The sequence below is a fragment of the Pocillopora verrucosa genome, chromosome 14 (genome assembly GCF_036669915.1).
Source record: "Pocillopora verrucosa isolate sample1 chromosome 14, ASM3666991v2, whole genome shotgun sequence".
Classification (NCBI taxonomy): Eukaryota; Metazoa; Cnidaria; class Anthozoa; order Scleractinia; family Pocilloporidae; genus Pocillopora; species Pocillopora verrucosa.
This window is the reverse complement of record NC_089325.1, coordinates 20,217,001-20,231,552: the sequence shown is the minus strand read 5'-3', so window position 1 is coordinate 20,231,552 and position 14,552 is coordinate 20,217,001. Positions and strand designations below refer to the sequence as shown.

The 14,552-nt window shown below is 38.3% G+C and overlaps 3 non-coding genes across 3 annotated transcripts; 2 read left to right on the top strand and 1 right to left on the bottom strand.

Annotated features, from left to right (window-relative positions):
* Nucleotides 1-8,646: 8,646 nt before the first annotated feature.
* On the top strand, nucleotides 8,647-8,719 carry Trnai-gau (transfer RNA isoleucine (anticodon GAU)). The gene has a single exon. It is a non-coding gene; the product is annotated as a tRNA-Ile (tRNA).
* A 1,978-nt stretch (nucleotides 8,720-10,697) lies between these two features.
* On the bottom strand, nucleotides 10,698-10,769 carry Trnad-guc (transfer RNA aspartic acid (anticodon GUC)). Its single transcript has one exon. It is a non-coding gene; the product is annotated as a tRNA-Asp (tRNA).
* Nucleotides 10,770-14,479: 3,710 nt separating this feature from the next.
* On the top strand, nucleotides 14,480-14,552 carry Trnai-gau (transfer RNA isoleucine (anticodon GAU)). The gene has a single exon. It is a non-coding gene; the product is annotated as a tRNA-Ile (tRNA).

The window sequence follows — 14,552 nt, the reverse complement described above, 5'->3', positions numbered from 1 at the left end:
TCACAATATTATTCCTAAATCGTGTATTTCATTAATCAGAGGGGGTTGAAGGCCTTTACTTGAGCTTAACTATATTGATGCGTCTGTGGTTTAAAATCTTCTTTAGTTTTCAAATTCTATCAAAAACTCATGATAACCTTTCTTTTTAAGAAGTCATTTAGTCTGAGATGGACCGAAATACTAAAAGACCTAATTTGAGCACAGGTTCACCTACCGTTTGTAAGTTAAATATTGTCGAGATTCCCTAAAAGGAATGTCATCTGTGTCACAGAAACCTCAGAAAAAGACAGGATAAAGCTGATTTTGCGATGGGCCACGAAGGATATAGAATATATCAAAATAAATCCGTGATCACGTTTTTCATCTATTTTATTAAGGCAGCCAAGGTCGGATGAGATAAAAATCTAATCGAGGTCCCAGCATAAGTTATCTTTGTTCACTTTCAAGGTGATTATCTGTCAATTATATTGCCGAAAAATAGTAAAAATTTGAACGCATAAGGAAAAGGATGGCATGGCTAAACTACTCTTCAGAAGAATGACTAAAAGATATGCTTATTTAATTGATGTGTACTGCTTGATTCATATTCTCAAAGGCTTGTCTGTATGGATACTCATTTAGGGCTTCTTTTGCACCTAACTGTGGCCACTTTTCCTTAAAATTCCACGGCGAGATCTTCTTACTAGGTAGAGTTTAACTTTCGTGTGAATCACCTTGTATGTTTTTCCTCGTCACTTATTCATTTATTCATTTTTTATTTTAAAAAGATATAATTCTAAAAATTTAATAGTGAGTACCGCCGAAGTTTCTGTAGTTTAGTGGTTATCTGCTAGAATTACTTTCGATGTATAACCATTTTGATCGGAGGATGGGCAGACACCACGGCAATATGTGCAGCCTTCACAATCGTTACAAACTGTATTAAACATTTTTACCTCCAGTGAATTATTTATTCTTCCTTGTGAGAATAATTAATAATTCCAAATTCAGTAATTAAATAAAATAAATTAACTAAAATAAACTAAATATAATTAATTAAAGTTAAATTTCAGTTTTGTGATACTCTTCTTTTCATGAGAACCTCATTCTTTCTAAATATACTGAGGCTGAGGTAAACTAAGAAACACGTACCGGTTTGCGAGTCAGTCTGAACGGTTTCTTTATGTTCATGCAGACTTCAGATCAACAAACGACACTTGTTGGAATGAAAACTTTGCTGCATCATCTACTCGAGAACAGTCTTTCCGTCTTGTAATTTGATTTGGCCTTGTCAAGCCCTGTATGCCGGGATTCGTACCACAGAAAACTAAGGCAGGACGAAAAATTACGTGTACGTGTGGCAAAAAATCGCAAAATTTGCTCGTATAAAGTAAATTTTACATAATTTCGCGAAACCATGTCGTTTGTTCTGTTTATGCGTCTTCGACGTCTTTCTGCTGTCTATGATTTTGTTGAAAATTGATGATGACTACCAAACATGAACTTAAAATGAAACGTTCGAGCGTGCGTAACTCGCGTGACACCCTGACAGCCCAACTTCATCAGCTAGTCAGCAACAAATTCTGCTTATTCGTTAGCTTAATCGAAACAAGGCATTATAAACATGCCGTAAATGCCACAAAAGTAATAACCTGTAAATTTCTTTAGTGTAATGGTAATCACGTCATCCTAACACACGGAGGGTCGCAGGTTTGGGCCCTGCCAGAAACAAAAGATTGTCACGATCGTCTGCAACATCAGAAATCCAAGTTTTATAACCATTCGTTGAATTTTTTTCTGAGTATTTTGGGGCTGAGATAAACTAAAACGCGTGCTTACTGGTGTCTACTCTGTCTGTATCGTTCTCATTATGCTCGTGTAAAGACCAGATGAATAAACTTGTTGGTATGACACCTTCGCTGCACTATTTACTCGTGTTCGCGTAAAATTTACTATTTACTCGTGTGCGCGTAAAATTGCTCTATGCACACGCAAGAAATAAATTCCACATGCAGTAATTTCGCAAAAGCAGTTATTTCAGAGAAAAAATTAAAATCTTCATTTGTATTTTCTTTGATAGTAGTGGATCTCAAACATCCGTGTAAGACGTTGATCTCTTGCATTTATCTTGATGCCGCGCTTTAGTCCTTGCTTTGAAGCTATTTCATCCGAAGAACAAAGAGTTTTGGCTTTGTTTCTTGCAAATAGAGTAGCCTGTTTGGAGCGAAGCAAAATATGATATTCACGATATATGTTTTCTGGTTTTTACTACATCGCTCAAGTTAGTCTTTCCTTCGTCTTAAACTACCTAAATGTAGGAACGAAAACTCTGCTTACATCAAATTCCACGACAAAACGGGCTTGACCGGGAGTCGAACCAAGGGCCTCTCGCACCCAAAGCGAGAATCACTAGATCAACAGGCCAGTTATACGAAACCCTTAAAAAATATGTTACTGTTGTTTTGATGCGTAGCTGGTAGCAGGTGTGTAAGCAAATGATCGCTCCTTACCGGTCGTCCATGTTAGTGACGTATTCCACTTTCCCTGTTGTTGACTTAGTGTTTGTACAATCTATTCCTATTATTATTACTGGCAAGTGTAACAGTAAGGATTACGATCAGTTAACTTTTCCAACAGTACTTCCAAAGCGAGTGGTGTTTACTAAATACAAGCGGAAAGTTGCGCTAGCCTTCCATCCATATCTTGTCTCTCGTAAGACTTCGGTAGTATAGTTGTGAGTATCTTCGTTTGTCACGCGGGAGACCGGATTTCCTTTCCGATAAAGCTCCTCCAATGGAAAAGTCGGTGCTTAATCTGAATAAAATATCTATCCGAGACATTTATATCCCTTTTTAACTCGTGAATTGCGCGCATGCGCAAGAGCGAGTTATAGATACGATGTGGGGAATGGTATTCGCTCGCTCGCTCGCTCGCTCGATTGGTCGATTCCTGTAAACTTTTTTTATATTTTAGGCTTTTGAGTGCATTTGATAGTTTTTGGCGAGCAATAAACAGACGAAATGGCGACCTTTGTTGCTAATAGTGGTGGGGTGAAAAAGAAGCCAATGATAATCTTAAAAGAGTTTTTTTTTTTCGTTTTAAATTCAACAAGCGGCGCCAGCGACTGGCAGGCATGCAAGGATTCACACTGAAATAACAGAACAACCTTCGTTTTTCATAAAATTGTAATTTACAATCCTTGAACTTGAAAACAATCCGAAGATTCATTGAAAATATCACCTACTGCGAAGCGCTCGGAGTTCACAGATGTTCAAAAGCTTGTTCTGTTATAGCGTGAGCTTGAGGACAAAATTGATCATTACGTTTCGTCGCGTGTGTTTTTCCTGTGTGAAGTAACAAAAGATGCCGGCGACTGACGAAATAACAAGTTAACACGAAAATCAAATAACACCTAAACAAACAATTTTAGCTACCGATTTTCAGTGAATTTTTAAAGAACAATTTTCTTTTAAGTTTCAAGACAATTTGAAGATTCAACATACGTACAACGTATTAAAATGCGAAAGTTACACACCAAAAAAATTGATAAATAGGCCTGAATTGAAATTCCATCTTGTTATTGATTATACGTTGCCTAGCACGTGACTTAAAGATCCAAAATGACAGTGGCAGGTTTGGCTTAGTTATATCACTCTTTTGATAAAGAGGGAATCGTTAATGTTTTCATTAAGACAGTATTGCCTTGATTTTCTAATATTTACAACGAAAGACAGTAAATTTCACTTTTCACCCACATTTACTTCCAACCTTTTCTTTTGAACCAGAAACAAAAATGATAGACGTTTAAAACACATGACATCATCCACCTTGTCAAATGTAATAGCATGATCATTTCAATTGTAATGCCTTCTTATCCCAACGTTACTTTGTTTCTTTGCTACATTAGCGAACACTGAACTACTGCTCGTACTCTAGATATGACAATCAACCACAAAATTCCCTAAACCAGATAACATTAAACATAATCTAAAACATCATGTGTCGATTCACGAGTTTGCTCACAGAGCACTTTGATTCTTTCCAGAGCAAAAGCAAATCCTAATTATGCAGATTCCACCGCTGGCCAGAAGATTAGGTGGCTACAGTTTTGTACGGTGCAGAGCTTACTCTGCTGTACTTTTAAATCAAGTGTCACCTTGGGCAAAACATAACCCGAGTTTCTTCAAGTGACTGGTCAAAACACACAGGAAGATGCTGAAGGACGATAGAAATATGGGGATGAAGAAGTGACTCCTTACTTCTCGGTTGCCCCTCCGCTTACCAACAAAGATAAATGGACACGAAATTTTGCAGGCAAATTTCCCTGATTGGGTACATTAAGCTATAGTGGCAATGTTAAGCCGCATCAAAAATCAAATTATGTACATGCATTTTGATAGCGTTCATGGAAATTATATGATTTCTGCTCAACTCATTTCTCAAGCATATTTTCTGAGCATTTGTAATTATATGTCACAACAAATTATCTATCCGCAAGTTCCAAAGTGTTCATGCTTAACTTTTAAAAGATTTCGGGTTGATTATAGCGACGACGTTGGTCACTTCATGACCAATTTCACAAGGCTGGTATACTTATCAGTTGGGATAACGATCAATTAACATTTTGTCTTTCCATGTATCTTCTGTTAAGTTTGATGTCAGCGTGTGGTTTAAAGCTTCAACAATTCGGTTATCGTTGATTTGACAGGTTGGGAACGAATATAATTTGTTTTTGTCCACTTTTCTTCTCACTTCGCAGAAGAATAAAGAAACGCCAACGACCACTTTTTTGGAATTATTTACTGTGCACTAGGAGAATTTTGGTAGTCAAGTGTAACTGATGAGGTACATTGTGATGGAATTTCATAACATATAAGGAAAAAAACAGTTTCATAGATGAGGGAAAAAATTGGTTAGGGGTCGAACTCACGCACCACACTCTGCTGACTGAGCCTAAAGACGTCGCATACCTTTGCCCATTATTGCTGTTAGCGGTAATTTTTTGCCTTTTAGCTTTACTTTTTCCCAGAGATTTAAATGAGTTAGAGTTGTTTATATCCAAAGCTGAAGAGCCGGTGTAAGGCAAGGAGCTGAGTCAAAAGTTTTAACTGGACTATCTTTAATCTTTTACTCGCTCTGATTCCAATTTTCTGATTCTTCTTTTGAATAACTTGCTATTCTGAATGACGCTAAAAATTGCCCTGCGTTTATTGAGGCTTATGGTCTTTTTTTTTAAATTTACGTATTTCTTCCATTGGGTTGCACAGGAGGCTTTTGTTTTAAATTTGTGGCGATAAATTGTCAACACTTGATGTGTAGGGAACATTAATTGTGACAAAGAGTAATATCCTATTTTAGGATAAAAATACTAAAATCTAAATGGAGAATTCAGGCATCCATCCTGGTACCCCCCATATGCTAAGCGGGCGCTCAACGATTTGAGCCAATTCCTCAACCCGTTAATCACATGGTTTACCACTGTTCCTGTAGATATTTTATTAACATTTCAAGTTTTAACTCACTGCGGACAACAGTTTACAGGAAACCGACCCATACGGACAAGTGACTTGGCTGGACATCCTTCAGCCCGAGATCATTCATGGCCGGCCACGGGCTATCAGAACTCTAAGGAGAAGTGCAAGGCTATTTTATCACACGAAGGACAGCCTATCGAACGAAAACCAATACGGTGACCCTCTCTTTTTTTTTAAGAAAAACTACAACAATCAGTACACTAGACAAAACAGACAAAGACTTATTAGGTCCGTTGTTGGTGCGTGTGTTTGATCGTACTAACCATCTCGTTATCTGCATCACGCTTTGCCGACTGAAGAATTATTTTTTATCATATCACGTCTCTCATATTTACTCAATAAAACTGATCTGTCAAGATAATACTGAATTATTGATTATTGGATTGGGGAATTAGCTAAAATGGTAGAGCGCTTGCTTTGCATGCGGGAGGTACCGGTATTCTTTTGTTTATTCCTTGGAACAAGCTTGTAAAGTGTTGACTATGAATCTCATTTGTAAACTTCAACATCTGGTTATTTAAACAAAGTTTAGCCACTCTTTAACAAATGTCTGAACATTATTTTTTGTGTCCAAAGGGTCAAAAGCTAATGGTGAAGGGACATTTACGCAATTAAATCAATCCTCCTATAGAGAATCCCCAAGGCCTATTTATTGCGTAAAACCACGGTTTGGGTTAGAGCTCGTGTAAATAACCGACCCCAAATGTCCAAGGAAAGGATGACCAAGCGGATACCGAGGCTTACGCTACTTTTATAACTCGCGTGTATCGTTATTAATTAACTTGCTCAAGAATTGATGAGGAGAATAAAGGCCATTTTGAAATTGTATCGAAGAACGTGTAGTTGTCGTTGTTCTCTTCGAACTCAGACCACCAATTAAATTTTTCCAACAACTGTCTTAAGGCACATTCAATTAATTTAATTTTCTATGGCGACGGTAAAAACCTGTATGAATATTCGATTCTATGAAAATATCTCAAGACAAAATCGGAACTTTGGCTGATGTTCTTTAAAAATTTAGAAAATTGGTATCTGTGCGTACCAAGAAACAACTCAGAACATTTATATAGGTATTCATCGTCGCTATTGAAAATTGAATTAATTGAAGGTGATTTAAAACAAGCTGAAAGAAAAGTAATTGGATAAGAAATTTTTGGAGTCGTCTTTCTAGATATTCTCTCCTACACCTTTAGCAATAACTTGTATACAATCATGGGCAATAGGGGCCTGTCCGGGATTCGAACTCGGGACCTCTCGCACCCGAGGCGAGAATCGTGCCACTAGATCAACAGGCGAGACACAAAAATAAAATGGTGACGTAAGACAAGCAGGAAATGCATAATAATTGTGACGGGTCTGAACAAAAAATAGCAAAATAAATCTCCTGGAAAATGCTTCAATGGGAATGGGTTCTTTCGAATGAGCTATTTCAGAGCCTCCAAGAGTTTACATGTAAGCTCTACTGCTCTCAACCAGGCACTGATAACATCAATGAGATGAGGTACAGGTTATCCTGCGCCAAGAAGGGTAACATAGACTCCACCCAGTTACCACCACATGCTGACTGCTTGCTCAAGCATGCCTCTCGAAAAAACTTCCAAGCAGTCATTTGGAAGCGACGTCTGCAACGCTGCCCTTTGACACCCACGCCCAGCGGTTCTGGCTGGCGGGAAGGCGGCGATAACTTTGCCATTGACTGGATGAGCGGTGACCCAGCCCCTACAGCCGTGCTAGAGCTACTGTCCTGCTCATGTGCAAGGTCCTGTCAACTTCCTACCTACTGTTGCCTAGAAAATGGTTTGAAGTGCACCGATGTGTGGAAGCTTTTAGACTATGGCAACAGATGTGAAGATTCTATCGAGGAGGTTGTCTCAGATGATAGCGACAAAGACGAGGAAATGTAACTTAAAGTTTTAATGTAACTTTGCACATGTACCGGGCATTCTCTTATATTCTGAATAATTTTTTCATATTTAACATTTGGCAAGTGTTGTCATGGAAACCATCCAGGAACAACTTCTATAAGTTAAATATATGTTTGTGACATTAACTCTGAAAACAAAGTTTGGGATTTTCAGTGATTAAAAACCAGTGTATGTAACATTTGACTGTATTTGCATTTGCTTGTAATTGACTGTAATCTATCTGTTCAACCAAACCGAATCAATCATTTGAACCCGTGATAAGCCTGGTATAGCTACTCGTTTGGCATAGTTATCATGGTTATTATATATCAAAATAAACTGGAGGAATCATTGTTGTTTAAAATGAGCGTTACAATGTAATTAATGCAATTTACTCCAGCAATTTCCCTTTTTTTCCCTTTCCCTTTTCATGTTTGTAATTGGCAAGTGTTGCCATGGAAACCATTCAGGGGCAATACCTGTAAGTCATACATACGTCGTTGGAAATTAACTCTGAAAACAACTTTTGAGATTTTTAATAACTAAAAATCAATGTTTGAAACGTTTTCAGGTTTCCGATTGACTGTTAATAACCATCTTCGTACCAAGTCTGCCTATTAAGCCAAACTGAGTGACGTCATTTAATCACGTGATAATCCTGATAAAGCTACTCAATTGGCATGGTTATCATATACCAAAAAAAACTAGAGAAATCAATGTTGTTAAAAATGAGGGTTAGAATTTGTCCCTCTTTTTGGTACCAAATGCCCCTTTTTAGGGTCCTGGCCTATGGACTATTTGATATTGCAAGAGCCACTGTTGTATTCAGTCGCTTTCCCTAGCCCATCTAACGTCGACCTTGCTCTTTCCTTCCCTGTACGACCTGCTTACAAGAAAACAAATTAATATTCCTTCGCTATGATTTTACATTCTAATTTTGTTTGAGGTGGCTTTGAAGAGCAGCTGACACCATTTCTGCGAATCTCGGCAAATAATCGCGACATAGAGGTTCACAAAGTGATATGAAACTCCTAGATTTTGCTGCGGAAACGCAAAAAGTGTTCATGGGTGGTGGTGGATGCAGAAAAGATTTCATTCCAAATCATGACCTCAGGTCATCTGTTGTGTTTGCACAAGCATATAGAAAACTTTCCTACCCAACTCGCATTTGTAAGTATTCCAACCTCCAGATTGTCAATTGTTTACCATCTACCATTTCTCGTGTGCAAGGTCCGTTAGCCCAGTCGGTAGAGCGTGGTGCTGATAACGCCAACGTCGTGAGTTCGATCCTCACACGGACAAGAGACTACTCTTTTGTTTCAATAAACCCATCTGAACAAAAGACTAATTTGTTACTGACTTTCCATTTCATCTAGGTGTCTGTATTTAATCTGATGATAACTTTTCAAAATGTATTGGCTTGTTAATCTTCAACAACAGGGGTATTCGTACACATACGAATTCTTTGTGGGGACGTGCAAACAAGTTTTTCAAAGCCTGATCCTAGTTTGGACCAAACGTTTCTTTTCCTAAACTTATTTTCATGCCCTCCCTCTACTTTTTTCAGATCTGGCCGATGTTAAAATTTGGTGAAATACACTCAAAAGATCAGCTTGAATGACACAGTTGGGTCTTTTCTCTTCCTCTTTTATTCATTTGGAGAAAAAAGAACAATTACGTTGATACGTTTTGATCTTTTAATAAGGTTCAGGGTTTAGGGCTAAGGTACGTCCCACGTACCACAACACAAAACCACCGCTGTCCAACAGTGATTGTTCAGTGCCTATTGGAGAAATATCTTTAATATGCTACTTTACTCTGATTCTCAAAGGTTTGTCTATATCGATGATTATCTATTTATTTCAGTTTGATGAGATTAATAACTTTTCATAGTTAAGCTTTCTGTAGTGTATGGTTATCACGTCCGCCTCACACGCGCAAGGTCACAGGTTCGAGCCTTGCAGGAACAAAGATAATATGTTCGCAATTATGTCCTTAGTTCCAAATCTGTTCTGTTTTCATATTCTATCAAACAAATCAAAGTTGCATTACACTTTTATTTTCCAAAAAACCTTTCTTTATTTAGACGCCATTAAGTCTGAGATAGACCAAAATGCTAAAATCATCAGTTGAGCACATTTTCACCCGCCGGTTGCAAGGTAAATTGCGTCGGGATTACTTACCGAGATTCGCAAAGCGATGTTAGCTATGTCACAGACACCTCAAACAAAACAAAAATAATAAATCCACAGCGACAGATCATTGAAGCAGGTCATTGAGAGAAGAATAGAGTTGAGTTCGCAAGAGGCCACGAAAAACGATTAAGTAAAAACAGGGGCACCTACCGTCCAAGATGGAGGTGCCTTTTTTATTGTTAGCAAAAACATTTTGCAAATTGCACCCAATAAGTTAGTGGGAGTTGGTAAACTATATTGAATACAGTCATCTTTACGAAGAGAAGGAATAAAAAGATATACAGATATACGAAAGCTTAGACAATCCCCCCTCTATCATTTCGAGAAGGATCTGAGCAATAATACAAAGTTGATTAGATTTGCTCCATGTGATGACGCTGGTCGGGTTGTTTCAGTTTCCGTTTTCATATGCGCGCACAAAGATTTCAAATTCGTTTTTCATGAATACCACAAAAATATTTTAATCAGATGAACACGGAAATTTTTCTATTTTCCTGTAAAACAATTTCTCCCCGGCGGGGAATCGATCCCCGGTCTCCCACATGACAGGCAGGGATACTCACCACTATACTACCGAGGACCTCTGTGAGGTGATAGGTGGATAATATTAATTGATAATCGATGCCTTAGAGAACCAGCAGTTTTGGAAACAATATTGCAGGTTCCTTTAGATCGGTGCCTTTTTTATTTTAGGCGAAAAAAAATTTTGCAAACTGCACCCGATAAATTAGTGGGAGTTAGTAAACAACAAAGAATACAGTCATCTTTACGAGCAGAAGGAAAAATAAGATATACATCGCTATACAGCTAGAGTTTGGCAATTCACAAGATTGGAATTTGAAAAGTACTCATAAAATGACGACAGCCAAGACAACCCCCCTCTATCATCTCGAGAAGAATCTAAACAATAAGACAAAGTTGATTAAATTTACTTCCTCTAACGACACTGGTCGGGTTGTTTCTGTTTCCGTTTTCACATACGCATCGCAAAGATTTCAAATTGGTTTTTCCATGAATACCACAAAGAGTTTTGAACCAGATAAAAATGGGAATTCTTCTAACTACCTGTAAAAAATAAGTAATATCTCCCCGGCGGGGAATCGAACCCCGGTCTCCCGCGTGACAGGCGGGGATACTCACCACTATACTACCAAGGAGCTCTGTGTGGATACAGTTCAATGGATAATAGGCCCCATATAGAGAACCAGTAGTTTTGAAATCAATCTCAGGCCCCTTTAGATCTTTTTGTCATTATGACTTTCCGAACAAAGAAGGAGCTAACCGTAGTAAGAACATATATTGTGAATTGCAAAATGCCAGCTTTTATGATCCTGTTAATTTTAACTCGTGGATATGCGAAGCAACGAGTGATGTGGAGATTTGATATGCACATTTCGTGGCGTTAGCGAGGCCTCAAAAGTTCGGTAAGGGCATGCGTCTTATTCAAGATGGCGGACCAACTTTGGGTCACCAAGGGAGCACTATTCCTGTTTTACTGGAATCACAGGATAATTGGCTTAGGTAAAAAGAGCCACGAGTTCACCAGAGTGTCAATTTGATTTGTTTTTAACTGCCGTTACCACGACAAACAGCAGCAACAACATGATTAACTCCTTCAGCATCTTTTATTGCCCAGACTGAGAAACTTATTCAAGAAATTGAAAAGGGACCAGGCCAAAGCAGCTGGTTCGCCTGTATCCAGACTTCCTCCCACCTCGGAAAAGAAGCAAAGTTAAGTGATCGTGAACTTTATTGTTTCTAACGCAAAGTCGGCGAGAATACATTATAGATGCACTCAAGACTACAAAAGAAACAGTGGAATAAAATAGAACATTCCCCTGACATAGGATATACCAAAAGAACTCCGTGATCACATTTTTCATCCATTTGATAGAGGCAACCAAAGTCGGATAAGAAAAAAAACGTAATCAAGGGCCCAGCATAGTTAATCTTTGCTCACTTTCAAGGCGATTATCTATCAATTGTATTACCGAAATGGAAATGTAACGCACCTCAAGGCAGATGGAACGTGCTGCAAGGGAACTGGGTCGTACGGGGAAATGTGTCGTACCTCAAGGCAGATGGATCGTACTTCAAGGGAAATGGCGAGACGTGCAAAACCAGTTTACGACGCAAAGGACAGCCTATCCAACAAGAAAAACAAGTGCTTTGACCTCTCCTTTTTCAAGAAAAACTAAAAGGAAGACTTCATTCGACAAAGCAGACAAGGGCCTACCGGGTCGCTTATTGGTGCGCTTGTTGGTCGTACAAGCCATGGAACACCAAAACTATCTGAAGAATTATTTTTTAGCATATTGCGCCTCTCATATTTACTGAGTAAAACTGATCTTTCAAGATAATACTGAATTATTGATTCTAAACAGTGGGGCCGGATACCCTCTATTCCTGAAAGGCAGGAGTCCGCGCATGTTATAGATAGGATTGGGGAATTAGCTCAAGTGGTAGATACCCGGATTCTCCATTTAGTGCTCGTATTGTTTATTCTTTGAAAAAAAGCTTGCCTTGGCTGGTTATCCAATCAATTTTTAGCCGCTGTTTAACAAAACCGCGTTCTGAGCCATCTTCAGTTAAGCTGTAATTTTTATCTGAACATTTATTTTTGTAAATAGTGTCAAGAGAGCCGAAAGCTGATAGTGGAGGGACATGTATTCAATTAAATCGACCCTTTATAGAGAATCCCTGAGCCCCACTGGCTGCATAAAACCGCGGTTTGGTTTAGACCTCGTGTAAATAACCGGCCCCAAATGTCCAAAGAAAGGATGACCAAGCGGATACCGAGTCTTAAAGACCATTTTGCAATTGTGTCTAAGAACGTGTTGATCTCTTCGAACTTCGATGAGTTAGTTCATTACAGTATTATGAGTATCGCTATTTTCCAGGTATTGCCATAAAGAAAAAGGTGATGATGATAATAATATAGTAATAACAATGATAGAAATCTGCAAAAATCTGAAAGTAGGTACAGTACTAAAGGAAACTAAACTATGTACAGATGGTTGTAACTGTGTAATGTCCGTTTTTTAATTTTCGCGGTTTGTATCGTGATGTTTGTAATTAGATTCACAGACTGGCCCGCCTAGACTAGCATCGGCTAATCGCCTAAATAATTAAAAAACAGGTACAGTAAAAGACTGCTGTAGTTGTTAAAGCTTCACGATAACGCTCTTCAAATTGGTTTGGGATTCAATATCTACGGGAAACATCTTAAAAACGGAACTTTTCGAACATCATCGCCTCACTATTATTTATAAATTTTGGCGAGATAAACAGACTCTTGTTAAGCATCCGTTTTCCAGTGTAGAAGGAAAAATTAATTGCCTTTTTCACAGTGTAAAAGCCTTATTCAGATAATCTATTTCGGTGTTGATGCTGCATTTGATGGCCACCTTACTATTGCATGAGCTCGAAGTTTAACTCAGAAATTCGTAAAAAGGGTACATTCAGGAAAAGAAGCGGCTCCAAGCCCTCACCTAGAAATTTATTTCCTTTTCTTTTTCTTCTTTTTTGGGAAGACGACCTTACAAGTCTGTTGTCGACACGAAAAGTTATGTGACTGGGGAATTAGCTCAAGTAGTAAAGCGCCCGCCTAGCTCCACTGCATTTAACTTTGTTTGTTGCTTATTGACGTTCAATGATTGGATGACACCCAAATCTATGATGGTCAGCCTGATGACTGGCTATTGATCAAAGATAAGAAAACGAAAATTTCGCACCAAAATTCCACTTTTTTATCGATTACATTTTGCATGTATCAAATCTAGTCGATCCCGGTACCACTTTCTTTCCCAGCTCAAAGTCTATCGAGCCAGCGGAAAAAAGTTATGTCGTCCTCTTTGCATGCGGAAAGTACTGGGATCTATACTCCATGAAAATTATCTTTTTAATTTCATCACAGATCTTCTTTTGACAACGCATTAAAACCTAATTTGTCACCTTAGGATCGGTCACTGAATCGGCGAGATTATTTTTAACAGGCGTTCCTAATGTTCAATGTGAGCATGATGAAAGCGTCAATTCAATTCAATAACTTTAGAAACGTTTGTGGGTTCTCTGAAAGCGTCTTCAACAAGTTCTCTGCCTGTTGTGTAAATAATACCCTGGACCCGTACTTTCTGTTTTGAACAAAGAGTAGCAATAACTTTAAACAAAGGTAGATCTTCAGAGGTCAATTTGTGAATCTGATACGTAACCCTCTTAAGTCTGGACAGGACAAGTCGAAAGATCTGACCTTGCGATAATAATCCACGACCCATCACGGAATTGGTCAGTCTTGGAAGATTCTAAGAAAATAGAAACATACGAGGGGAAAACTTTACATCGCACGCCTTTATATGGCGTAATTATAAATAATTAATAATTAATTAGTTTAATTCCACCATCATCGCAGTTAATCTGAATTAGAATGTGGTTACAAATGTACAACTATAAGAATTACATACTGTTAATCAATAAGGGACTGGGTTACAATAGATTTTATATTAAAATAACAACTACAAGTTAAAAATATATATGTACGTAGATGGTCTAAAAATCTATTGATTGTTGAAAGCTAAACTAGCACTTCGGAAAAAACTACGGCGCAATCTTTCAGTCCTGCATTTAGTTAATGTATGTTTGTTAGCGCATCGCGTTTGATAGTGATGCATGCGCTGTCTTGTCATTGGGAGATGTTTAATGAGAGGTCCTCCTTTTGAGATCTTTACAAGAGTTTTAACACAGAGTTCAATGCGTCTCTCGTCTAATGTTCTTAAATTTAGGAATTGAAGGGCTGTTGCACAACTAGGAAGATGCCGGGATCGATATCCAGATTGTCAATTGTTTACCATCTACCATTTCTCGTGTGCAAGGTCCGTTAGCTCAGTCGGTAGAGCGTGGTGCTGATAACGCCAAGGTCGTGAGTTCGATCCTCACACGGACCA